This window comes from Gorilla gorilla, chromosome 2 (genome assembly GCF_029281585.2).
Source record: "Gorilla gorilla gorilla isolate KB3781 chromosome 2, NHGRI_mGorGor1-v2.1_pri, whole genome shotgun sequence".
In the NCBI taxonomy this organism is placed as follows: domain Eukaryota; kingdom Metazoa; phylum Chordata; class Mammalia; order Primates; family Hominidae; genus Gorilla; species Gorilla gorilla.
In genome coordinates, this window is record NC_086017.1 from 40,660,169 (window position 1) to 40,686,236 (window position 26,068).

The 26,068-nt window shown below is 37.4% G+C and overlaps 1 protein-coding gene across 1 annotated transcript in view; it reads right to left on the bottom strand.

Moving 5' to 3' along the window:
• GADL1 (glutamate decarboxylase like 1) overlaps positions 1 to 26,068 on the bottom strand; it is a 162,003-nt gene that overhangs the window by 72,124 nt on the left and 63,811 nt on the right. The gene's annotated exons all lie outside the window — the stretch shown is intronic.

Below are 26,068 nucleotides of genomic sequence, written 5' to 3' on the forward strand. Positions count from 1 at the left end.
ATCCATCTTCACAATTTTTACTGAGTATTGAGAAGCTGAGAAGACCATGTCATTATCACTATGACATCAAGGTGGCACAGTTTTTCAGTGTGAATAAAACTGTCTATAACTCAAAGCGCTCTCCATTGGCCAGAAAAAAAAAAACCCTGACATATTTACATATGTTATACAATTTCATAAGCAAAAAAACTAGGTTTTAAGACCTTCTCCTTCATATTCATTTGAAAAGGCTAGACCCAACATAACTCAGGGATAAAAACCCAGTGAAAGAGCTATGGAAGAGGTAAACAAGAGCCAACAAGTTTTCACTACCACAGAACATCAGCTATAATCCCACAGGGCCTTATGTGTTTGTCTCATGCTGGTTTTATTTGCAACCAAATTCCATTTGCATTTACTGACTTGTTATCATTAAGAAATGGGTGATAATTTACTGTTCATCACGATTATAGGGTCTTTGCCTCGACCTCAAATCATTAAAGTTGAAGCCATGTTGTCTTCAATGTCATCTAGTGTCTACAAAAGCCAAGATTTCCTAATCGATCATTTACAGCCCTGACAACTCCCCCAAAATATTTTAGATCCTTATGCTCCTCAGTGGAGCCAATGTACTCAATGTCCTTGAACCACTACATCATGTCTCATCTGTCTTGTCTTATACCATTTGCTTGAATCTAACTCTCTATTTTATTATGATACTTGACACTTTCAAAAGAATATATGCAGTCTATTTATAAGCTGTGAAGTTTACTGACACTAAACATAGGCTGCCGCCTTTCCCAGGTCTGCCTGCTATCAGGTCCCATCTCAACTTTTTCTTCCCCTTCAGCTTCATCTGCCCATCTTATTGGGCTCAAAGGAGTAACTGGTATTTGGCTGCATTTGTTGGCCTTGGTCCTGTGCTTTCCGCATGCAATGAGCAGTCACTACCTATATTCTCTCCTTGTGTGGTCAAGCAGGTTATTGGGAGCAGGAATCATTTCCTATCCATTGTTATATCCATGCAGCTTAACACTGTGCTGGGCACAGAGCACTCTCATTAAGCTATCAAGACAATGATTCCACTCTCAATGCCCTGACATGTGGTATGAATAGAATAAACACAGTTGGATGAGCTTCTCATTTGGTGAATTTTCCAAACTTTAACAATGCAAAACTACTAGTGCTGTACAGGAAGCTACAAAAAAGCTTCTCAGTAGACATGGGGGTCCTAGAAAATGTTTCCTTCTGATCAGAGAATGTATTAAATGTGCTTCATTTGACTAATCAGCTTGTGCTAATTAGCTGAATGAAAAGGAAATCTCAAGATATCACATTTCAAATGAAAGCATAAGTTTGCTGACTTAATTTAAGCAACATTGTCTTGTGTAGATATTAGTCTGGATCTAAATATATTCTATTACAGAAAAGTATGATTTTATACTACAGAGAAATTATATACCAAATATAACCAAGAATTACAATATGCCCCTCATCCAGTATCCACAAAAAACTGAGTATAAAACTGATAAGGCTGGGCACTGTGGCTCACACCTGTAATCCCAATGCTTTGGAGGGCTGAGGCAAGAGGATCACCTGAGGCCAGCAGTTTGATACAAGCCTGAGCAACATAGTGAGACCCCATCTCTACAAACATAAAAATTAGTTGGGCATGGTGGCATGTGCCTGTGGTTGTGGCATATGCCTGAAGTGGGAAGATCACTTGAGCCCATGAGGTCGAGGCTGCAGTGAGCTGTGAGCACACCACAGCTCACCAGCCTACGCAACACAGTGGGACCCTGTCTCTAGAATAATAAGAAAAAAAAATATTAGTATGCCTTCAGCCTGGTTCCGATGGGTATTCTAGAGAGATACAGGGAAAGAGCAGATTGCTCTGACCTGAACACTAAAGTAGAAAAATCCCTTACTTTTAAGTCTTAGATTTTATCATCAATATCTCTCCTCTGATCACAGTTGCCACTGCTGCATCTCCCTGCCCTCAAAAGTCAGGAAATTTGGTTGTTTCCATAGCAACTACACTGACCATATATTATAACACTAAAAGGCCACTGCATGTACTTTAAGGACAAATCATGCACACATGTTCACGACACAGGCACACACACACTTGCATTATGATTATAAATTTACTGTCACCAACCATGAAAGATTAAAAATCTCCAAAGCAAATGAACTTTGGAGATTTCTTGAGCAAGTTTTAGGGGCCTATGGTAGTGATTGAAAGGGAGAGGAGGCTCATCCATTATCAGAAGACAAATTGTATCATCATAAGCAAGTGGAGAACAAGAGAGCCAAGAAAGCAAATAGCAGAATAAACAATTGTCCTGCAATAGTGACAGTTAATTTTATGGCACTAAAAAATTCTGCCTTGGGAAGGTTTCCTAAAGAATAACTGTGGAGGCTTGGGATTTACTTTATCAAAAATAAACTTTCCTCCCAAAGATGTCACTTTGCATTTTAGTTTATGTCCTTGTATTAAAATGGATGAGATGTCCTTTAGTTTTAAGACGTCAACTAAGAGAAGATGCTCAGATGTCCAGAGAAAACATTTTAGAATAAGTATAGTAAAACTTAACATTGTTGAAAATAGTTGTTATTGTGCTATCAAAGAGAAGCACCATATTTATCTTGCTCATCTTCATACTCTTAATCCTAGCAGGACAATAAATATTAGTAATATGGCTTTCAGAGACAAGTATCCAATGAAAATACAAATTGCTTTATATTGTGATATTAATTGAAACTCTCCTCAGGGATTAGTAGACATTGTATTAGGACTTGTACAGTGGCAAATGAAAGAAGTTTAAGCAAAAGGGAGTATTTTTATAGGCTTTTGTATATTTAAAAATCTAGTCATATATAATCTTCAGGCACAGTTGAATCCGGTACTAAGTAATATCCATTATCAGGAATATGTCCTTTCGTCTTGTTCTATTGTAGCCTATATTGGCCTCACTCCCTACATATGGAAAGCTGGTAGGAAGCCTGAAAACCAAAGCTTCCAAGTAGAATCTGTGAGCATGGAGATACACTCTGTTTGAAGACAGGAAATGACAGACAACTTCTGGTGGTGGTGCTACTAACAAAGATTGTTTTTGACTAACATTTAGTTACTTAGTCTGCGTCCTCTAGGTCTCCACCTTGACATTTATCTTTCTGTAAATGCATCACCCTATTGTAGCAAGAATCTTGCTAGCCAGTTTGGAAAGAATCCCCCACCCCGATATCTTCCTTTATCTGACCAAATTCTTCATGCTTCTTTCTTGTTATCTGACTATTCTAGCCTGCCTTCAGCAAGAATCTTGTTAAATGTCTAACCTGTATCCTTTTATTCCTAACGTTTTCTTAGTCATTTTCCACCCACTGACTCCCAACCTGCCCCTTGGCTATGAATCCCTACGTGTCCATGCTATATTCAGAAGTGAATCCGGTTATACTGAGGTCTATCTTCCTCATTGCAGTAGTTCCTGAACAAAGTCTGTTTTTACTACTTTACTGTCAGGTTCTGGTTTTCTTTAACATTACCCATGTAGAGAGACTCTTGGCCTCCTAACCTCACTATCTTATATGAACCTTTTGTGACCAAACCTAGCAGGAAGCCAGTTGGCAAAAGAGCCTAGAAAATATGGCTTTTAGGAGTCTGGCCCTTTTGCAGAGGAAAGTAAAGAATGGATTGGATTATACAGTAAAGAGAAGCCAATGACAAGCACAGAAACCACAACTTTTACTTTCCCTCTTTGCAATCACAACACCTAACCTAGCACATAATAATGACCAGAGCTAACATTTATTGAGCTCTTACTATTTTCCAGACACTTCATATGTAATAACTCATTTAAATCTCACAACGACCCAGTGAGATAAATTCTATTTTTGTCAACTCCATTGTACATTTTGCAACATAGCAAGTTAATTACCTAAGTTCATGTAGCTACTACGTGATAGGGCTAGGTTTCAAACCAAAACTGCTTAGATTCAGAGCCTGAACACTAACCTATTATACTTTATTGCATCAACAGTGGGCACTTAAATACGTGTGAAAGAGGGTGCTCCATTTGGAGAGGCTGGTGAAAAGGAAAATGGCAGAAGAGAGAACACTGAGCTAGAGGTCAAAATAACTGAGATCCTGTTTCAAACTCTTATTTTTTCCTATAAACATGACCTCTGGTCTTACCACCAGTAATATCCTGTTTTTAAAGCATTTTGAGATCTTTATGAATACTTGTGAATCTGGTAACATTATGGAAAATATTCACTCATTATGTGAATGAATGAATCCGTAGGTCATATATGCTCCTGACCAAGATTAGCCAAGCCATCTTTGATTTCTATAGGCCAGATCAGATTCTGCGGTCTCTTTTTGGTCAGTGACCCCATGGGTCTACTAAGTCAGGATTCTGTGCGCCAGCAGTCCCCAGCCATTTTTTTTTTTTTTTTTTTGGCACCAGGGACCAGTGCTCATGGGAGACAGTTTTTCCACAGATGTGTGGGGTGTGGTGTGGGGGAGATGGTTTCGGGAAGAAACAGTTCTACCTCAAATCAGGCATTAGAGTCTCATAAGAATCACGTGACCTAGATCCCTCTTATGCACGGTTCACAATAGAGTTTGCACTCCTATGAGAATCTAATGCCAAGACTGATCTTGCGGGAGGTGGAGCTCAGGTGGTAATGCTTGCTCACCTACCACTCACCTCCTGCTGTGTGGCCCGGTTCCTAACAGGCCATGAACCGGTACAGGTCTGTGTCCTGGGTGGGAGGATCCTTGCTGTCCACAACAACAAACCTTTGTATTTCCTCCTTGCGATCATGTTTTTCAGCTCATCAAAGAAAAGCTACCAAAAGCTCTTCCCATATGGCCCTTCCTATATTCTGTCCTATGTCACCATATTTACATTGCAAAAAAAAATGGTCTAAATGACTTAGAAAATAGGAATATTAATCATCTTTTAATAATTCATCTAAAAATTGTGTATTGAGGACCTATTATATAACAAGCACCATCATGCCAGGAGCCTGGGTATACAAGCCCATGAAGGTGCTAAGTGTCTGGGTTAATATTTGTTGGCGTAATGTGCAAAATCAAATTTAGGTTGCAAATAAAAGACTTGGCTGTAATCTAAAATATAAAAGTGAGCTTTTAAAATGATTATGCCATCTGATATTGGCTTTCTTTATTGATCAAATATTTGGGTACCTTAATATAGGCTGAAAGCTGTGCTAAGCACTGGAGATGTAATGGTAAATAAAAAAGTCACCATCCTTAAGGCATTTCAGATGGGAATAGGAGCAGAAAAAACAAGCCACTACTGTCCAGTGCTAGAATAGGAGAAAGAACAAGGCACGACAGAGCACAAAGGAGGGTCATATTCACCACCTTAGAGGTGTGAGAGGTGGCTTTTCAGAAGAAGCTGAGAGCTGAAAAGTGAGGGACAGCTGGACAGATGAGAGAACAGAACTAATTGAGTACAACTGGAGCTAATTAAGGAGGTGGGCCATAGCTGGAGAGTTCAGGCTAGAAATCTAGAGTAGCCAAGTCACCACGCATCTTAAATGCCACAGTAAGAATGATTAGTGATGGAATCTTCCCAGGCTCCTATAGATATTACAACTTAAAACTTCATTACTAATCTGGCAGAATAAAGTGAGAATCAGCAGATGTGAATTCTGCTTTTGATTTAGTTACTTGGTGTCAGAGCTCAAAGCCTGTCACTTAACATCTTGGGCTTCATTTTTCTCATTGGCCTAATGAAAATGCTGTTCCTTGTTCTACCCATCATAAGTATTATGAAAATCGAAGGAACTAATGTTAACTGGGAATACTCTTTAGTCTTAAGCCAAAAATCTTACCCACCACTCTTCCTCTTCTCGAACATTCCAGTATCCCCTGACCCCTCCCAGCTGTCACTGCCTGTTCTTCCTTTGGTTTACTTTATTTCCCCAGGCAAGCTACAGAACAGAACATCAGCTCTAGACTTCCCCACTGTTTATGAAATGAACATATTACAACCCTCCCCCACCTTCCTTTTCAATGGAATGTATTTGCCAGTTATACAGTTATAGAAGTAGGCTGAGTTGACAGAACATATTACAAGAAATCTTAAAGCAATAGGAAGAGTTTTCAATGCTCTACATCCTTCAAATGGAATGGATCCTGACTTAATTAAGCTCCCATACTTGATGTTCTTGGTAGATGCTGTGGGTCTTTATAAGTCTCAGTGTAGTTTACATGGAACACTCTAAAGGCATCACATAAAATAAGAATGACCCAGGGTAGGGATGCTAGGTGGACTTGAGAGCTAAGGAGCCATCAAATGGCCAGGTGTAACTTGAGTTTTCTCCAGTTTCCTTAAGCAAAGAGGGAAAAATGGTTAACTCCTGTGTAGTGGGTGTGGGGTGAAAGGAAGAGAGTAAGCAGAGGACAATAGTGGATGTGCGGCCGGGCGCAGTGGCTCATGCCTGTAATCCCAGCACTTTGGGAGGCTGAGTCGGGCAGATCACTTGAGGTCAGGAGTTTGAGAGCAGCCTGGCCAACATGGCAAAACACCATCTCTACTAAAAATACAAAAGTCAATCAGGTATGGTGGCACATCACTGTAGTCCCAGCTACTTGGGAGGCTGAGGCAGAAGAATCGTTTGAACCCGGGAGGTGGAGATTGCAGTGAGCTGAGATTGTGCCACTGCACTCCAGCCTGGGCAACAGAGAGAGACCCCTTCGGGGGGGAAATAAAACAGTGTTTTTCCCAAAAGGAAGCAAATCAGACTGACCCACGTAAAAGGTCGGTGTATTAGGTTGGGCCATGAATAGTCTGAGAAGGAAGAAAAGGAGGAGGGGAGGGAAAGAGCGAGGGAATGGCAGGGAAGAGAGGTGGAAAAAGGAAGAGAGAAGCAAAGGATGAACCGGCCAGGCCCAGTGGCCTACACCTGTAATCCCAGCACTTTGGGAGGCCAAGGTGGGCAGATCACTTGAGATCAGGAGCTGGAGACCAGCCTGGCCAACATGGTTGAAACCCCATCTCTACTAAAAATACAAAAACTAACTGGGCATGGTGGTTGCATGCCTGTAATCCTAGCTACTTGGGAGGCTGAGGCAGGAGAATCGCTTGAACCTGGGAAGCAGAGGTTGCAGTGAGCTGAGACAGCGTTACTGCACGCTGGCCTGGGCGACAGAACAGGACTCTATCTCAAAAAAAAAAAAAAAAAAAAAAAGAGGATATCATTCAAATGTGAGATTTCAAGTGCTAAAGTACAGGTCAATACAAAGCGTCTGTGTAAATGGGTGCATTTTGAGCTTGTGGAAACCAGCAGACTATTTGGATGTCATCTAACATACAGATTCTTACATTAGCCCACTACTTTTATGAATCTTTTGCCTTTTTTGTCTAAAATGCTGATGTATGAAGTTAGAAAGTGGGAAAAATAACCCTCTCTCTTCATTTCTCTAAATGCAAGTCCACCCACTACTTTTATCTTTCTCTTTTTTTTTCCCTCAGTGTTATAAATATTCCCTCTTTCTGGCTTTCAAATGTATACAACATGTTACAAGTCCTATGATAAGAATGAGAGCAGGTCATCAAAATCGCTTGAAACCTCACCATCTTTGCCCTTATGTTCACCTCATTCTCCTGTGTCTGTTCTTCTGTGTAACCTCTGTTTTCCCAGTCTCATGCACAGTGACTAAACGGTGGTGGAGAGTGTGCTTCATATACTCAACTCTACTGTAAGAGCTATTCACTTATAATTGGGAATTTGCTTTGAACGTTAACCAGCCAGGACTCATTTCCTGAGTGTCTCACAATATTTCTGCATTTTGCTGTATTTATGTTCACCTATAATCCAAAGCAGGTATCCTTTCATTTCTGACATCTTCAAATAAACATCTTGCATTTTTTCCTATGGCATGTCTTTAATTCATATCTTTACTTGGATTTATTTAGTTAGTTCATTTTCTTTCTGCTGTAGATTTTTCATTCTTTCAGAGTAGAAAATATTTAAAATCATCCGGTTTGCATACAGCTTGGAGAGAGAACTTATTTTTTATAAAGGGTCACAATTATTTTTTGAATTTACCATCAAATCTGAATTCCTATTTGCCTTTTCATCTGCAATTTGAGAGGCTAATTCAAGAGGCAGGCACATTGTGCTCCATTGGATGTTTCAATGTAGGAGGTTCAAATCATGATATAAACGCTTGCTTCTATTACCAGTTCTGAATCATTTTTTGATATTGACTCAGCTATCTTTCCCATTCCAGTCAAGCATTTTCCAATCACCGGTATCGCCTATAGATCAATCTCCACTCAAATCCTCAATTTGTTCTCCAGTTCTCACTTCCTTCCCATGATCTCTTATACTTTCTGGAAGATGTTTTGTACAGAAGTTTGCTGATACTTGTTTTAATAGTTTAGAGGTGGGATTGTAGAGAACTTTCATTTAAGTTCATATTTTTATATTACTTGGATTTATTACAAGTATATATTAACAAAAAGTGAAATTTTTAAACACACCTTTTCCTCCAAAAAATCATTGCATAAAATTCATACTGCAAGAAGGGTCTCTATGCATATTCTGTGGGGATATATACATATTTTTTGTCTTATTTCAATTTAAGGAGCATGAGGCTATAAGGAGACAACAATCTTGCTCTAATATTTTCTCAAATATTCTGAAGTTTATAAGCTACGTAACGAAGTTTGCTGATACATGAGTGCTTGTGATTGAATTTCTGTTCTGGTGAACAATCTGCCCTGTTCTCTTCTGCCATATAGTGACATATTTGAGCTTGTTGTCTTGCCATTTTGACATCTCCTTTCCTCGAGTTTATTTTGATCTCCAGTTTCTCAAAAACTGTGTGCTATCAGCCCTTTCACAAACTGGCTTGATGGTCTGCCTGGTTCAAGCCGTTTCCAGAAAGTTTCTGGGTGCTGTGTGCTAGGTTTCCCACGAAATGTGATTTCCTCTCGTTTCAGTTAATTGATATAATGCTTTTAACTTCACAGCTATCTGTGAAAATGTGTTCTTTGAGAAAACATCAGCATTTCAATTCATGATACTATGAAAGAAAAGTTACATGATATATATAGACAGACAGATACATAGGTAGATATAGAGATATATATGTAGAGAGAGAGATCTGTGTTTGTCTTCCACCTTTGGCCCTTTGATTGATATGCTCTTGAAAATTCTTAAGTTGCTTTACAAAGCTGAGGTCAGTTGCTTCTTTCCTTAATACATTTGACGTTTTTGTGGTTGTTCAAAATCCTCACTTTCCCACTGTGTATATTGCTTTACGTAATAAGTTATCAAAGAGATCCTACAGCCCTGTGTCCAGCTCAAGGCAGAAGGGCAGGAAAGGGCATGTTTGTGCAGTGGGCAATACTCCCCAGGTCCCTCCCATGAGCCCCCAGTCCTCTCTTGGCCGCACCCTCCTCTGGCTCGCCTTTCTTCTCGTTTGTCATCCTAGCTACACTCTCTCCCAGTCACCCACAGTAGTCTCACAGCAAAATGCGCAAAGGAAATAGCCTTCCACGCAAAATGAGAGGGGGAGGGGGAGGGAAGTCCCTCCCCCTCATGCTACAAGGGTGGGGCTGGAAACATACCAGCCTTCTTGATAGTGGTTTACACATTACCAGCTATGAACTGCTAAGAGCTCACAGGCACTGGATCAGTTTATCATCTGTAAAAACCACTGACTTCTGAAATATTCTGAACACTTAGTGTTGAGATCAAGACTCCCCTTCCCCTTCCAGAAAGCCTCTTGGAAGATTCCAGAAAGCTTTAAGTTTCAGGGCTGCAGACCCGTTATGGATTTTCAGAGAACTGCTAGCATACTTTAGCACAAGATCTGAGATATTTTCTCCCAGAGTGTAAATCTTCCTTAAATACCCCTAACTAAGGGTTAGAATGAGCTGCTTAGAAAATGAGGAGACTGAACTAAAAGATGTTTTTAGAAATGCAACTTAATAATTTTAAACCATAACGCTGCCTACAAGAGAGGAAAGTTGGACTCAGTTTCTTAGAGAATGTGTAAGTGTCTCTATAAATAGTTAAGAAACATTTGATAGTGCAGAGATCACTTGGCAATACCTCTGCATGCCCTACAAGCATTTAAAAATAGTACAATCGGGCTTCTCTCTTAGGACAGATGGAGATTTTTTGATTTTCCCTAGGCAACAATCCATACACCTTCTCTATTAAAGATAATCTAAAACAGTGTTTTTCAAACTGACTAGAATTCACAGTAAGAAATTATTTTTAAATAGTGACACAGTATCCGCCCTACCACACATGAAACTGAAAGAAAAATTTCATGGAATAGTACACATCATTACCACATGGAGTGCATACTGATTTTTTCGATTTCAGTCTATTCTGTTCTGTTAATTTAAAGGAAAAAAATAAAAAGCTGGCATGACTTACAATTGACTGTGTAACTCAAGAACAATTGGTACAGTGATTGTTAACCCTGGATAACATTAGAATCATATGGGGGTTTTTTTGCCCCAAAATAACATTGCAGGGTTCCTACTCAAGGCCAAAAAACCAGAATTTTCAGTGTGAAGTAAGGGCAGTGTTATTGTTTAAAATGTTTCCCAGTGATGCTAAGGTGCAGCCAGGATTGGAAACCACTGCTCTGATGGGTCTTGATCTCACATTGAAAAATCCTGATCTAGAAGTTTAAGTCAACATTACATTCATGTTGGGACTACAGAAGTCTGAAGTGTTGAGTTTTTCTGATAACATATAAACCAGGGTGATTATCTGACTTACTTTTTTGCTACGAGTACCCATTATAAGAGTTTTATTTGTGTGAATACAAGTGAAGAATGGCTTTATTCCATGTAACCCAAAGAGAATATGGGTTACATGTGGTCCATGCTGAAGTCTTAATCAGTGGAAGAAAAAAAAGAAGCTCCAAACTGTAAAACACAAGTCCATGGGTTATGGCATGGATGAAATGTACAAACAAAACCAAGAACCCTAACCTATTCAACCTTTTGCTTTGCTATGTATATTAGTCTGTTTTCATGCTTCTCATAGATATACCAGAGACTGGGCAATTTACAAAAGAAGTTTAATGGACTCACAGTTCCACGTGGCTGGGAAGCCCTCACAATCATGGTGGAAGGTGAAAGGCACATTGCACATGGTGACAGACAAGAGAACTTGTGCAGGGAAACTCCCCTTTCTAAGACCATCAGATCTTGTAAGACTTACTCACTATTATAAGAATAGCATGGGAAAGACCTGCCCCCATGATTCAACTACTTCCCACTGGGTCCTCCCACAACATAAAGGAATTGTGGGAGCTACAATTCAAAATGAGATTTGGGTGGGGATACAGGCAAACTGTATCACTATGTTATTGTGATATGGAAGAAAAACAACTTGTGTTCAGAAGCTAGTATCAACAGATAGGGGAACTTTGCTCACTTGGCTCTGATACGAAGAACTGTGATCCTTCCTCTTCTCATATTATTGCTAACTCTGAGTTTCTGGGATCCATTTGAGACCCTACTTTTTTGCGAAAGGGATTTTAGGTAGCCTACAATATGGTAGGATTGGGAGAGGACAGGAGGAAGGAGAGAAGAGATAGAAGTGAGGGAGGTAGGGTAGATGGGGGAAGAAGAGAAGGAAGGGGAAATAAAAGGGGGAGAATGTGGAACAGAAGAAATGAGGTTCAAAGCCAAGAGCAAATGCAGTGAGGAAGCCTGGAGTGTCTGCACACACACAAGGCACATGAGAAGGGAGACAAAAGAAGAGATTTTACAGAATTTGACAAATTTTTGGCATACCTAGGAACTGATGCATAGTATAGCAAAGGCATTCAGTAGTCATTTGCTCCTTCTGAACTTCAGGTATTTGCTGTGTAACTGCCAACTACATCACCTTGCTTCATCATATAACGTTTTCATTCATCTGCAAATTGAGGATAATATTGCACTGCAGCCCACCTCCTGGAGATATTTGGATTATTTGTGGCATGATGTTTAAGTAAATGCCTGGAAAAAATGTATTTATTAACACAGGACATATTTCTTCAGTCTAGATGGATTAATTGCATCTCTCCAAAATAGGCAGACAGATGTATAGAAATGTTCCCTTTCAAACTGGACAAAACAGACACAGAGTGAGTGTTCTGCTTTGGAATGAGGCTGGAAGAGCAATTCTTCACCAAGAGCACAATACTTAACAAAATCAATCTATGTCCCCAGCTTATTGTGATGCTGTCAACAAAGGCATGGTTCCTTCTCAAATAGAATTTTACATTTGAATTTTACCTGTAGCAGTAAGGCCTGTGGCCTACATTTCTTGGAGTTTGAGCATTCTTGAGAGGTCTGGCCTCTGAGGCCTGGAGTATAGGTAGGAGATTGATTTCACAGACAGGAAAATGCTATGCAGGAATGCAAGTTCTGAAACACGAGTTCCCTGGTCGTCTTTGTATAAATCCCATTGAAGATTTGTGGGACATTACTGACATTACTATCATCATGAGCAGTCCTATTTAAAACTCTCCTTAAATAGCAGTTAAACATTTAGGAAGTACTTGGCAGAATCTTTGGATAGAACAAAAGATGTAGTGAACAATAGCATTTTTTCAAGGACTTATGATAAAATACAGAAATGCGCTGAAATGACAAAAAATGTTTCCACTATACTAGTGGCTATTTGTTCAGGCAGAAAGAGCCTGTGCATTAGCATGTGGGTTACTCCTCAACATAGACATAAGAAGGAAAAAGGAAATTACATTTATCGTGTGCTTACTACTTGATTAACAATGCACTGCACACGTTTGAACATTATCTCATTTAATGTTATATTAGTTTTTCAAAGCAGAGGGTGTCTTCATTATACAGATAAAAGCATCAAGGTTCAGAAAGGTTAAATGACTTGTCAAAGTCACACAAGGCAGTCCCAAGCAGAGGAATAATTTGAACACAAATCTTGCTGGGTTTCACGGTCCATAGGTTCATTTACCCACTGAGAAATCATAGTTAATCCCAGAATTTCCCAGTTCAAACTATAGCCTTAAAGACTGGTAAAGCAAACCCACATCTCTGGATGTTCTAAAACAAGGATGAGCAAGTGAGTCCATCTTATATATCCTGTATAGGATAGATAGAATCTTATCTGTATAGGGCCAGGTAGTAAATACTTTCAGGTTTGCAAGCCATATGATCTCTATCACAACCACTGAACTCTATGGTTGTAGCATGAAAGCTGCCATAGAGAATATTTAAATGAGCATGCCTGTGTTCTAATAAAACTTTATAAGAACAGGTGACAGGCCAGGTTTAACCCAAGGGCCATAATTTTTAGACCCCATGCTTTCAGACATTCCAGTGAAGAGACATTCCATAAGATAGTCATTTCCAAATTTGTAGAGGCAGAAAAAGTTAAAAATTTACATGAAGGCTGCAAAACCAGAGACATTATTCTTGATTAAAAAAAAGAATAAGAGTTCAAGATCAGCCTGGCCAAGATAGTGAGATCCTGCCTCTACTAAAAATATAAAAATTAGCTGGGCATGGTGGTGGGCACCTGTAATCCCAGCTACTTGGAAGGCTGAGGGAGGAGAATCACTTGAACCTGGGAGGCAGAGATTTCAATGAGCCGAGATTGTGCCACTGCACTCCAGCCTGGGTGACAGAGCCAGACTGTCTCATTTAAAAAAAAAAAATTCTTTCATTTTCATTAAGGCAAATTTTTAATCCCTTTTACACAGTAAATACTTAGCCACTAAAAGAGATACTTAAACTGGGAAATAAAATGGCCATGGTTTATTTGCCTTTCTGGATTTGAGAAACATTTTACACAATTCCCATAGAGAAATGGCATTTGAAAATCAAGACCCATACTGGCTTATAATTTCTAATTTTCATTGTTCCCCCGATGCCCCAAGAAGAAAAAAAGTTACTCTGTGATAAAACTGGTTAAATTTGGGTTCATTTTAACCAGCAAACAGCAAGTGTAAGCCTCTAGTAAAGGAACAAAAAGGAAGGCAGGGAGGGAAAGTAGACAGTTCTCTCTGGTCGGTTAGAAGGAGGGCTATGTGATGACATTTATGATTCTCTGGCTCAATTCTAGGTCTCCAGGTATGAGAATTATAGTCTCCAAACCAAACAAGAAAACCGTTGTCTGACAGATTGCAAGTGTCCCGCAGGGAACAAGAGAACCAGATGTATTTAGAACAACCATGACTGCAAATCCTGGGGGAGAGTGACTATATCTACAGAATTTCTGTACAACCTTGGCTGAAGGAGGGAAAGTGTAATGAGAAAAACCTTGGTGCCCTGGGTTTACACTTATACTTAAGAATTGCTTTCTCTTCAGAGAGTCCTCTTCCCTCCCCAACTCTGAGGCCTGTTTATCTACTTGGGAAAGAGGGTGTGAACTAAAAATGGTTTTTTGTATAAGATGTCCTTCCAAGAATAACTAAGAAGTGTAAAAGGTAAAAATTTGTCACTCTTTATCTCTGGTTTCATTCTGATCATTATCTGAGTACAATAAAAAGAACCAGAATTTCATAACACATCTTAAGCACTTGGAAGGTTAAAATCACTTTTATAAATCAGCCTTTGCTCAGAGTAAACTAACATGGTTATTATAGATTAATTGGAAAGTAATTTAGATGAGCACACTCCAAAATGGAACTTAAGGAGCTGAGCCAAAACTGCCCTCAAATGTAAAATAGCATTCTTAACAGAACAAAAACATAAATCAGGAGAAAATGAATATTAATTACATAAATTTAATAAGGACATGAAAAATAAATGCAAAAAGTGATTCCTCATGGAAAGAAAAGTAATCGGAAAAAATTTTAATTAAAAATTAAGATTTCAGGCAGGAATACAAGACAAAAATGAGATAAAAATAAGGACATGGCATATATTATGCTAAGATCTTTGAAAATCTTAGCAAAATATATTTGAGAAAATATTGTAACGGACTCAACTGGAGCAGAAAATTAATAGTTCAATGAAAAATGTAAAAACTGAACACACAAAGAATTATCTACCCCAAAATTTCTGAGCAAGAGTGTTATAATTTCCTGAACATTTCTAAAAACTGATGCCTGTTATTGAAATTATTTTTTTAGAAAAAAGACGTTTTAAAACTGCACTCAAAATACTATCCAAGATAAAACACAAAGAATAGATCTATATTATGTACATGGAGGCAAAAATCATCCACTAATATATTAAAATAGTTTACTGCAATAAAATGAGGTTAATCAGTAATACAGAAAATCTGTTAACATTAATTTTGTTTAAGGAGTAAATTGATATCTTTCTATCAAATAAGGTAATTCTATGTGATAAAACTCAATACTAGATAATTTCTCAAGATTTATAAAGAATGTGTAACTTAGGGCAACTTCAATAAAATCACAAAGACAAGAATGTCTTATGTTTACCGAACATATTTTTGAAAATTCTATCAGTCTATTATAATTGTAACCAGTATGAAGCTTAGATATTAGAATGAAAAAGTGATAATTTATGCTGATAAAATCATATTCTTGGAAATGCAAGAGAATAACTTAAAATCTCTCAGAACCAATTAGCAATCTGGTGAAATAATTAAATATAAGTAAATATTTCAAAAGTTTTTCTTACATCAGCCTTAGCAGTTAGAAGGTTTAAAAAATATAAAATGTATAAATAACCCTAGCAAAACATATGCAGGATCCTCTATTAGAAAAGCCATTGATGGGGTTGTTTTTTTTCTTGTAAATTGGAAACAACAGGTGCTGGAGAGGATGTGGAGAAATAGAAACACTTTTACACTGTTGGTGGGACTGTAAACTAGTTCAACCATTGTGGAAGTCAGTGTGGCGATTCCTCAGGGATCTAGAACTAGAAATACCATTTGACCCAGCCATCCCATTACTGGGTATATACCCAAAGGACTATAAATCATGCTGCTATGAAGACACATGCACACGTATGTTTATTGCAGCACTATTCACAATAGCAAAGACTTGGAACCAACCCAAATGTTCAACAATGATAGACTGGATTAAGAAAATGTGGCACATATACACCATGGAATACTATGCAGCCATAAAAAATGATGAGTTCGTGTCTTTTGTAGGAACATGGATGAAATTGGAAATCATCATTCTTAGTAAGCTATCGCAAGGACAAAAAACCAAACACCGCATGTTCTCACTCATAGGTGGGAATTGAACAATGAGAACACATGGACACAGGAAGGGGAACATCACACTCTGGGGACTGTTGTGGGGTGGGGGGAGGGATAGCATTAGGAGATATACCTAATGCTAAATGACGAGTTAATGGGTGCAGCACACCAGCATGGCACATGTATACATATGTAACTAACCTGCACATTGCACATGTACCCTAAAACTTTAAAGTATAATAATAATAAAATAAAAAGATAAAAAGAAAAGCCATTGAAACTGAAATACTTACAAGTAAACTGATATAATGTGTGAGTGTCTTTTTTTTTTTCTTAGGGAAGAGGAGGAAGCAGTAGATATGAAACTGGTCATGAATTGATCCCTACTAAAACCATGTGATGGGTTCGTGGAAGTTCATCTCTACTTTTGTACATATTTGAAATTTATCATAACAAAAAGTTAAAAAGAATCTTTGTGTGAAATAAGATCTGAATAAATATTACTAGGTTGGAAGGCTAAAATCATACAAAGATGTTAAGTCTTCTCAAATTAATTCACAGGTTTAATATAAACCTTAGAAAAAAATCCCCAGTGGAAGTTTTTTAAACTTAAGTTTTTGAAAACTGGAAGAATAAATAGATGATAATAAGTCATTTTGTAAAACAGTGAATATAGACTTACCCTACTAGATGAAATATATTCTGAAGCTATAATGATTACAGCAAGGTGGACTTGGCAAAACAATCAACAGCTGTTTGATTCAATGAATGGGATTATTTCAGAAATGGAATATCAAGTTATCTTCTTGCCTTATCCAGTCTTCTGACCCTTAATTAAAATTCCTCTACTTTTCTCCTCCAGTTTATGCACTAATGCTATGTTTTTTTACAAATTATTTTCACTTTAGACTATTCCACATTTCCTGTAGTTGATATGCAGGTTTTGTACAATATTGGGTTTCATTTGGTACATCTAATGGGATAATTTGCTCATATGGAAGTCTGGTATCACTTGGAAACTTTCTCTATAGATGAATAGTTAACATGTGTCACAAAAAGATGACAAAATTCCACAACAAGAATAGATGGCTGGATGATATTTCCAAATACCAATATCTCCTAATTGAAGAAGACAGGTTTAGCTTCCCACGTTTCTGACAGTCACTGATTACCTCAGTAACTACTGTTGTAAGAGGTGTCTGGATGGGGACTGAGATGAGGGAGGAGGTGTTGCGAATTTTGTTATAGGAGGAAAGCTGCTAAAAACATATATGGACTTTCATGTAAGGCAAACTGCTGCGCTGGGCTGAAAGTGCTGAATTAGCAGCTTTCGTGGTAATGATGGCCGTGATTAAAGAAATATTCTCAAGCTTCTTTAAACCCAAGGAGCCTCTGTTTTTTAGATCATAAGACGGGGTAGAAGTGGATAAAGAAAGCAAGATGCTGGTTATATAAGCAAAATATATTAATCTATACTTATCAGCCTAGATATATATTAATATGCATCTCAAGAAAATTTTAAATGATTTAATATTGGCTGGTGTTTTACAAGTAATTTTTGCATTCTTAATTATGCTTGACTTTGACAGTGTGATCATATAATACTTTTAAAATATGGAAAGAAAATACCAGTAACTGATATGTCACCTCTGCTGCAAGTTTCTTGACCAGCCTTTTCAGCAGTGTTCTCATTTTATCTACATTCTCCAACTCCTGCTTTTTAATCATTACATAACTAAATAATAGTATGTGTTTGCTTAAAATGTTATTAACCTTTGACTTAGGGTAGGGAGCATGTCTTATTCCCTGAATACACAGTAGTCTCTACATATTTTCAGGTTGAATGAAAGGCTGAATAAACAAATGCTTATTTCCAGTGGCAGTACTGAACAGCTGCTAATTATTAAAAATCCAGAACGTGGCACATATCAATTCTAATAAAGGAATAGATGAATTAAAGACCTTCCCACTGAATACAGCCAAGAATCCTGGAACAAAATATAAAGACTGCATCTAATGAAAAGCCTAGCAGACCTCCACAAGACAGGGATATAAACTACTGGGAGGTACAATGAGGGAAAGGGAACTCAGGGAGGTAAGTTAGAGACATTCTTGCTCCAGGACACTTTCAGACTCAGGACAGCCAAGACAAGAACCAGAATGGTGAGAAGGGAGGGAACAAAGATTGAGGTCCTGTGTCCACCAAGTATGGAGACCTTGGAGTATTATCACTTCTCACTAGCAGATACCCTAAAGACTTCAGGAAACAAAATTCAAAAGTATTCATTGTTATTAAGGCCAAGAAAGAAATCCCTTTTCTTGTTTGGGACCCACAAGGTCTCCATCATGAAGTGGAGGTACAGACTATACCCTGAAGATCCAGAAAAATGTCAAGCATTGGTCCTGAATTGCTAATTCCCTCAGATACCCACAAAAATGAAAATAGAGATTCCATTTTTCTAAGAAAAAGATCACTTCAGGTCTCAAATTATTCCTAAGGGCAAATTTTCAAATAAAATATTAAGTAAACCACCAAAGATTATAAGGTACCTCTCTAGACAATATGAGAGCCAGGAATCATGAACACAAGAAATAATAGTAATAACACCAAAGGGAAACTAGATATTGAAGTTAACAGAAGAGATGGTAAATCTATGCTTACAGTGTTCAAACAGATAAAAGCTGATCTTAAAAACATCAATAACCTAGAGATGACAGTATGTAGGTAAAAAGAATCCATTAGAAATTATAAAACTAAAAAGACAAAATAACTCGAGATGGCTTTAGCAGCAGATTAGATACAGCTGAAGAGAAAGAGAATTTCAAGATAGGTCAGAAGAAACTGTACACAATGAAACATGGAAAGACAAAATTATGGAACATACAAAATAGAGAGTAAGAAGAAAAAGGAAGAAGTCTTAATATGTATTTAATTGACATGCCAGAAAAGGAGAGAGAAATGAAAGCAGGGATAGTAATTACAAAACGTATCAATCTACAGACTCAAGAAACCCAGTAAAGCTCATGCAAGAAAAACTAAATAAAATTCATATTTGGAACATCCTTGTTAAATAGTAGAAACATTTTTAAAGCTTGAAAATTTTAAAAGAAGCCAGAGGAAAAAAAGTCATTTTATCATTAAAGGAATGACAGTTAAATAGCAAATATTTTAACACAACAACAAAAGGCAAAAAGAGAAAAAAAAATTAGAAAAAGAAAAATATCATCAAAGTATTGAAAGAAAATTCTGACAATCTTAACACCAGCAAAAATGAAAAACATTTTTAAAGAAGCAAAATATAACATAATATGCTACCATTTGACCCACAAGAAAATTCCTAAATGTGGTCTTCAAGAGGAAGGAAAATTATTCCGGATGGAACCTTAGAGATAAAACAAGAAGTAAAGATACGTGCACAAAAATACTCATAGCAAATTTTTATAAAAGCCTTGAAATAAATGCCCATCAACAATAGAATGAATAAGGAAATTGTGATATATTCACATAGAATAGTATAAAAGAATGAAAATAATCATCAGATTGTGCCACAAAATGGATAAATCTTAAAGACATAAGCTTCAGCAACAACAAAAACCCAAGCACAAGAAAATACATACTATATGATTCTATTTGTATAAAATTCAAAAACTAAAGTAAATTATATTATTTGGTATAACTACAGAGCAAAACTAATAAAAGCAAGCAAGCAAGAAAGTCAGTATCAGAAAGAAACACGTGAAGATCTCTGGGTTTCTGGTTATGTTTATTTTAATCTGTGTGAGAATGACCTGTTCACATTATAATAAATCAAGCTGTTCATTTATTTTATGCATGTTTTTATATCTACCTTATACTTCATAATTTTAATTTTAAAGTAAAGCAAACAACTTTCAAACTCCCAACTAGCCTACCAGAGAATGAACTACCAGGGAAGACATTGAGTTCCTTTTGCAATTAACAAAACCCTCTAAATTATGATTTTCAGTCAGCGTCATAATGACCTAAAGGTATGTTTGCTGTGCAAGGGTACATGCACATGAGTGTGTACTTATGAATTATATGCAGTTTCACATCTTGGAAGCAGCAGATTCAAGACCAGGGTACCACTTTTATTTTCTGATATTTTTTCTGTGGGCATTGGGATCCCCACTTAAAAAATAAGCTTGCTATTTTAGAGTTTTTATTTTTCTGCCCAAATCATTATTTATTATATGCCACCAACAATTTCTGTACAAATTAGGGTTTAAATACAATTACTAAAAGTCTATATAAAATCTATTTTCAACTTCTGAGCTACTTACAAAATTAGAACACTTATTCACATGGACTTGGATTAACACTTTGAATCACTATGGAACAACACATTCAGCAAAAAATTGACTCCCTGTAACCTTTTGGCCATGAAGCAACAAAGCTAGAAAGCCTAATTAGAATTATCAGGTATGTTTTAAGATATCTTCCTTGGAAACCAATATGACAACTAAAATTCTGCAAAGAAAAACAAATAGAGTGATTTATTCCAAGAACTCAAAAGGGCCTCAACTATCATATCAGAGTAGCGATAAAAGAGAGGGCCTTAACTTGCACAGGAACAGAAAACCAAACACTGCAAGTTCTCACTAGTAAGTGGAAGATAAACAATGAGAACACATGGACACAGGGAGGGGGAATATCACACACCAGGGCCTGTCCTCAGGTGGGGAACAAGGGGAGGGAGAGCATTACAACAAATACCTAACGCATGCAAGGTTTAAAACCTAGATGATGGGTTGATAGGTGCAGCAAAGCACCGTGGCACATGTATACCTATATAACAAATCTGCATGCTTAGCACATGTATCCCAGAACTTAAAAATAGAAGGCCTTGTTGCCATGAGTTAATAATAAAATAAAAGGCAAAAAAGGCAGATACTTGGAATCCATTAAAAAGTAGTAAAACCAAATTCTAGCCTACCTGAAGCAGGCACAGCGTGCTTATTATGGCATAAATTTTTCTATTACGTTCATTCCAGGCTTGCTTTTATTCCCTTAATCTTATGTTTCTTCCTTTCTTAGATTTTAATTTATGTAATCTTTGTGTTGTGGGACCCTAATCAGTTTTGTTTCAAGCTGAGATGGAAAACGTTTAGTGTGTAAATAGAATCCTCTCTCTGGGATATTTTTCAACTGCTGGTCTTTATCAAATTAAAGATGACAAAAGGACACAAAGGCAGAATTTCATATTTTTCTTTCTGGTTATTTTTTAGCAAATCTGAAGTCCTCTGTGATGACTTGGCAGAGAAGCAAAGGTTGGAGTTCCATACTGAAACAGGCTGGCTGCCAAGATGAGTGAATTCTTTACCTGGGAAGGGCATTAGAGAGATATCTACACCCTCAGGGTTCTGCACAAATAGGCAGAAAATATAAAATCCAATAATGGGCAAAACCCCAACTCATCTAAGCCAAACTGACAAAATAAATGTAGCTTAATCAGTAAGACCAGGTGGCAGCCACCCAAGAGTTTTGAAGGAACTCAAGGATGAAATTGGGAGACCATTGGCCAAGATGCTGGATCCAACATTATAAACAGCCATTTCCAGCAAACTGGCAGATTGTGAATGTCATTCTGTTCATTAGAAGGGGTCAAGAGAGGACCCAGGGAGCCTTAGAAAAGCAAGTATCTCTTCTACTTGTCCAGTCTCCAATAAAAGACAGCATCATTAGATACTAAAACAAAAATAACTTCCTAGGGGAAAGACAATATGGTTTCTGAAAAAGGAAACCATGAGTCACTGATTTATTATTGGTCTCTGAGGCATGTAGATAAAAGGCCAAATGCTGGCACAACCCAGAGTCAAGATTTTTAAAGTGCCAACATGGGATGGGATAAGAGAAGGTAATGGCTGCATCAAGCCATATGGATAAGACAATTTCCATACCCCTTCAAAAAAATTCCTATGTATTTTCCAAAGCAAGAGAGACTTGAAAGATCAGGATGCATGATAAAGGACATACTACTTCACATTGTGGGTAAAAAATTTAAAACACATTGCCATTTGGTGGTATTGGAAATAGATACAGATTTAGTCACTTCAGGAAACATTTTTTTGAGAATTAACTGAGGCTTGGGTTTATACTCAGTAGTAGAGCGATAGTGGTGAGTGAGACCCATTCTGTCCTCAAGTAGCTCCCAGTGTACTACACAGATGATTCTAAGACCTGTGGTGCCCAGTTCAAGCCCTGCATTAGGATCGGTACACATTTATGACTAGGTGGTAACTGATGATTGAGATCAGATAGTACAATCACAGTTACATAACACATCTCTTGGGGCCACAGTCAGCAATAGAAGCAATATACTGAGCTGTATGGGGCATGGATCTAAAACAAAATGCAAATTCCCTTGTTAAAATGAATGGCAACGGTAATACCAACAAATACATCCTAAAAATGTTATTGGTTTGTTTGGTGGAGAAATAGATAATGGATTCTGAACACATGAGGCTCTAATGTTATTATCCCTTTACCTTATAGAGAAAGAAAGCAGAAATGACAGAGGTGTTTGTGATTACTGATGAAATCGTTTTTTGACTTGATGCACCTACAAAGCTTCGTGGAAAGAAAATTACCTGTTGCTTATTATAATTTTAAAAATACAAGAATTAAAAAGAGTATTTACCAATCAGGAATTGAATGAATTCTGTTTCTCAACCTTGCCGAAAGGTCTGGGAAGAATTTTCTGAGCTCAAGCAAGAACAGCCCAGACACAGAGAATGATTTTGGCAGCACGAAGCACAAGAGATTGATCTCTCTCCTACAAGTCAAATGCTTCTCTTTTCTAATCAGTTTTAAACACCTACCTTCCCCTTTTTCTGCTACATTAGCTGGTAGGCTGTCATTCTAAAGAAATTTATAATGTACCTGTACAGAAAAAGTGTGAGTGTTCCCTGGCAGGAGAGAAAAAAATTTCTTTGATCAGATTGTTCAGTATTTTCAAACCATCTAATGGCATTTCCGTAGGAGCTCTGTGAAGAAAAGCAAGAGCTAGGAAAGAAATCCCCACAAAAGCAGATTTGGTTTGTTCTAGTTTCTCTGATTTAAAAGAAAAATGTACTTTCTTTCCTTTTTCTCTTTACTTGCACACTTTTTAACTGGCATGTAATAATTGTCATTTGTAATATCAATCATTCAGAACAGAAACAAAAATGGGGCTAAGTAACCTGCTTCTCAGGTATATTTTCCAGCAAAAATTCTGTCTTTTCCTGGCGACCACACTGGGAAATGACATTAGTCTCCTTTTTTTTTCCTTTACATTGCACTGTGTGGCTCAGCACATCCTCAATAACTATGTGTTGAATGACTATCCCACTCTTCTTTTTTTCTGCTACTCCTTCTCCAAAAATAAAAGTGGGGGGGAGCGGGGGAGGGTCTATATTCCAAGCCTCCTCTAGAATGAAGATGAAAGGAAAGGAAAAGCATTGCAAGCTTATCTCCAAGCCCTCACATTTAAAACCTAGGTAATTTACAATTACATGTCAATACACTGAGCCAAAGAAGATCCCTGAGAAGGAGGTATAAAATGTCAATAGATAAAATTAGAAGGAAAATGTTTGCATCTATGTCATTAAGCATACAAATGTCTTGCCTATCAAACTGACAAAACTATGCCTGTGATGTCAAAGGTTAGAACACAGACGTATGCATGCACACACATATGCACATATATACTCATACTCTGCTAATGAGAATGTAAATGCTTTTGAAGAAAGATTAGGAAACCTGAATTTAAAAAGCATTATGAAAGCTAACTATTTCTCTTCCACTTCTATAGGGATTTATGCTAAAGGAATACTAAAGAGGAATCATTTATACTTAAAAGGCCATCTGATTAGCATGTTTCATGTTCTCATACCTGTTGAGTTTTTTTAAACTAAAAAATCTGTCTCATAAACACTAAAAATCAAAAATCTGATACTGACATTTTTCTCCATCTATGCAACTGATTCTTAGAATATATTGCCTTTTATTTTAGATCAAAGCATCAAAACTGTCTTTGATCCAAAACAGCCATGCAAATCCCGCATTTACCTCTGAAGTCAACCTATTTATACTCACAGGTTTTTTTTAAATCCCTGATTTTCTTTTTATTCCTATGATTCAAAGAGGGTTAGTGATAGTACAACTTTGAGAGCAACAGCTGTGCTTTGTTCCTGAAGCAGTCCTATTTACTAGCACAGGAAATCAAAAATGCAAAAACTACCAGTCAATCAGGAAAACAGCATTGTGGATGTCAGGGCTTTGTAGGTACAAATTGGGGAATTAGTTTTTTCCATGAACAGCAGTATATTTACTGAGTAATTTACTTTCTTTTAAACTAGAGTTATCCTTTTACATCAACAGAAGAACCAATTAAAATCACTATTCATCAATTATTGTCCTAACACAAGCCTTGTGTTAGGACCTAGGCAATAGAGCTTATCAACTAATCAACTATAATTTTAATCATTGTATCTTGGAGTTTTCAAAAGGAATAATTTGGGGTAAGGGAAAAATTCAAATTCTTAGTTACTGCTGACATGAAGGCAGATACTTCTGAGGATGATTAATGTATTTAATCAACCATTCAGTTTTTAAATAGATATTAGTGTTTTTTTTTCCCTTTTCAGTGAATACTTGCTAGGCACTGACAACACACTGGTGAATATAATGACATTCTTTCTCCTCATGTAGCTTCCATTCTAGTGGGAGAGAATATTACATGAAAAATCATGATTACAAATAGTAATTATACACACTATTATGCAAATAGTAACTATAAGCACTGTAAAGGAGAGGAACAGAGTCTGAGAAACAACACTGGGGAGGTGCCAGTTTATCTTGGTAAGTCTGGGGACTCTTCAAAGAAGAGGGTGACAATAAGCTGTTGCATGAAGGATGAAAGTCATTCACATGCCTCACATTTTGTATGGCTCAGAACACAGTTATCCAAAATATGGCACCTTGGAGGTCACTCTCTGATCTCCTCTCACCTTTCTTCCCTGAAACATGGTCATAGATAATTATTTGACCTACCTCCCCTAAAAGGAGGCTGTTAAGACCCTCATTCTGGAGGGGTCCTACCCTATGCCTGGAAGTCGAGAAGACTGGACAAACAGGCCCTGCAAAGTCCCCCCCTGCCAGCTTATGACAATACTTCTGCATGATTGTCCAGAAAAATATAGTTTTCCCTGGGCCTTTAGATCTTCATCTCTGAAGGTTCTTGTTTCACAAAAAATTTTGGTTAAATAAGTTTGTTATGCTTTTCTTTTGTCAATGTCTTTTGTTATAGGGAAGTCAGCCATGAACCTTGCAAACTGGGGTAAGGGAAAGAGATGACTTTTTCTCTCCTACTTGTTCTTCCCTGTTTGGTTAGCATCACTCTTTCTGGTCTTCCCACCATCTCCCTGGCCATTCTGACTCAGCCTTCATGGGGAATCCTTCCTCCTCTATCTAATCTCTAAATGCTAAAGTTTTTCAGGGCTAAGTTCTAGGCCTTATTTTCTTCTAATTCCAAAGATCCTCCCAAGGCATCTAACCCATTCCTATGACCTCAGATATCATCTATGTGTTAACAATTCTGTAATAGACTTTACCAGTCCAGACTTCTTTTCTTAGATTTGGGTCCATATGCCAACTTCCTATGTGACTTCCTCACTTGAATATACCTCCTAAGAACCTCAAATTTAGTATGAGCAGCACTAAAAGGTGTTTCACTCTCAACTCTTTCCTCCAGTGATCTTCATCTTCCTAAATGGAATCATTCATTTGGTTGCTGTATCAGTAATCAGGATGATTACATGACACCTGCTTCTCTCTCATCTCCCATAATTGATAATTGATAATAATTGATAATTGAGCCCTGTCTAATTGATAGCTAAAATGTATAGTGAATTTCACATTTTC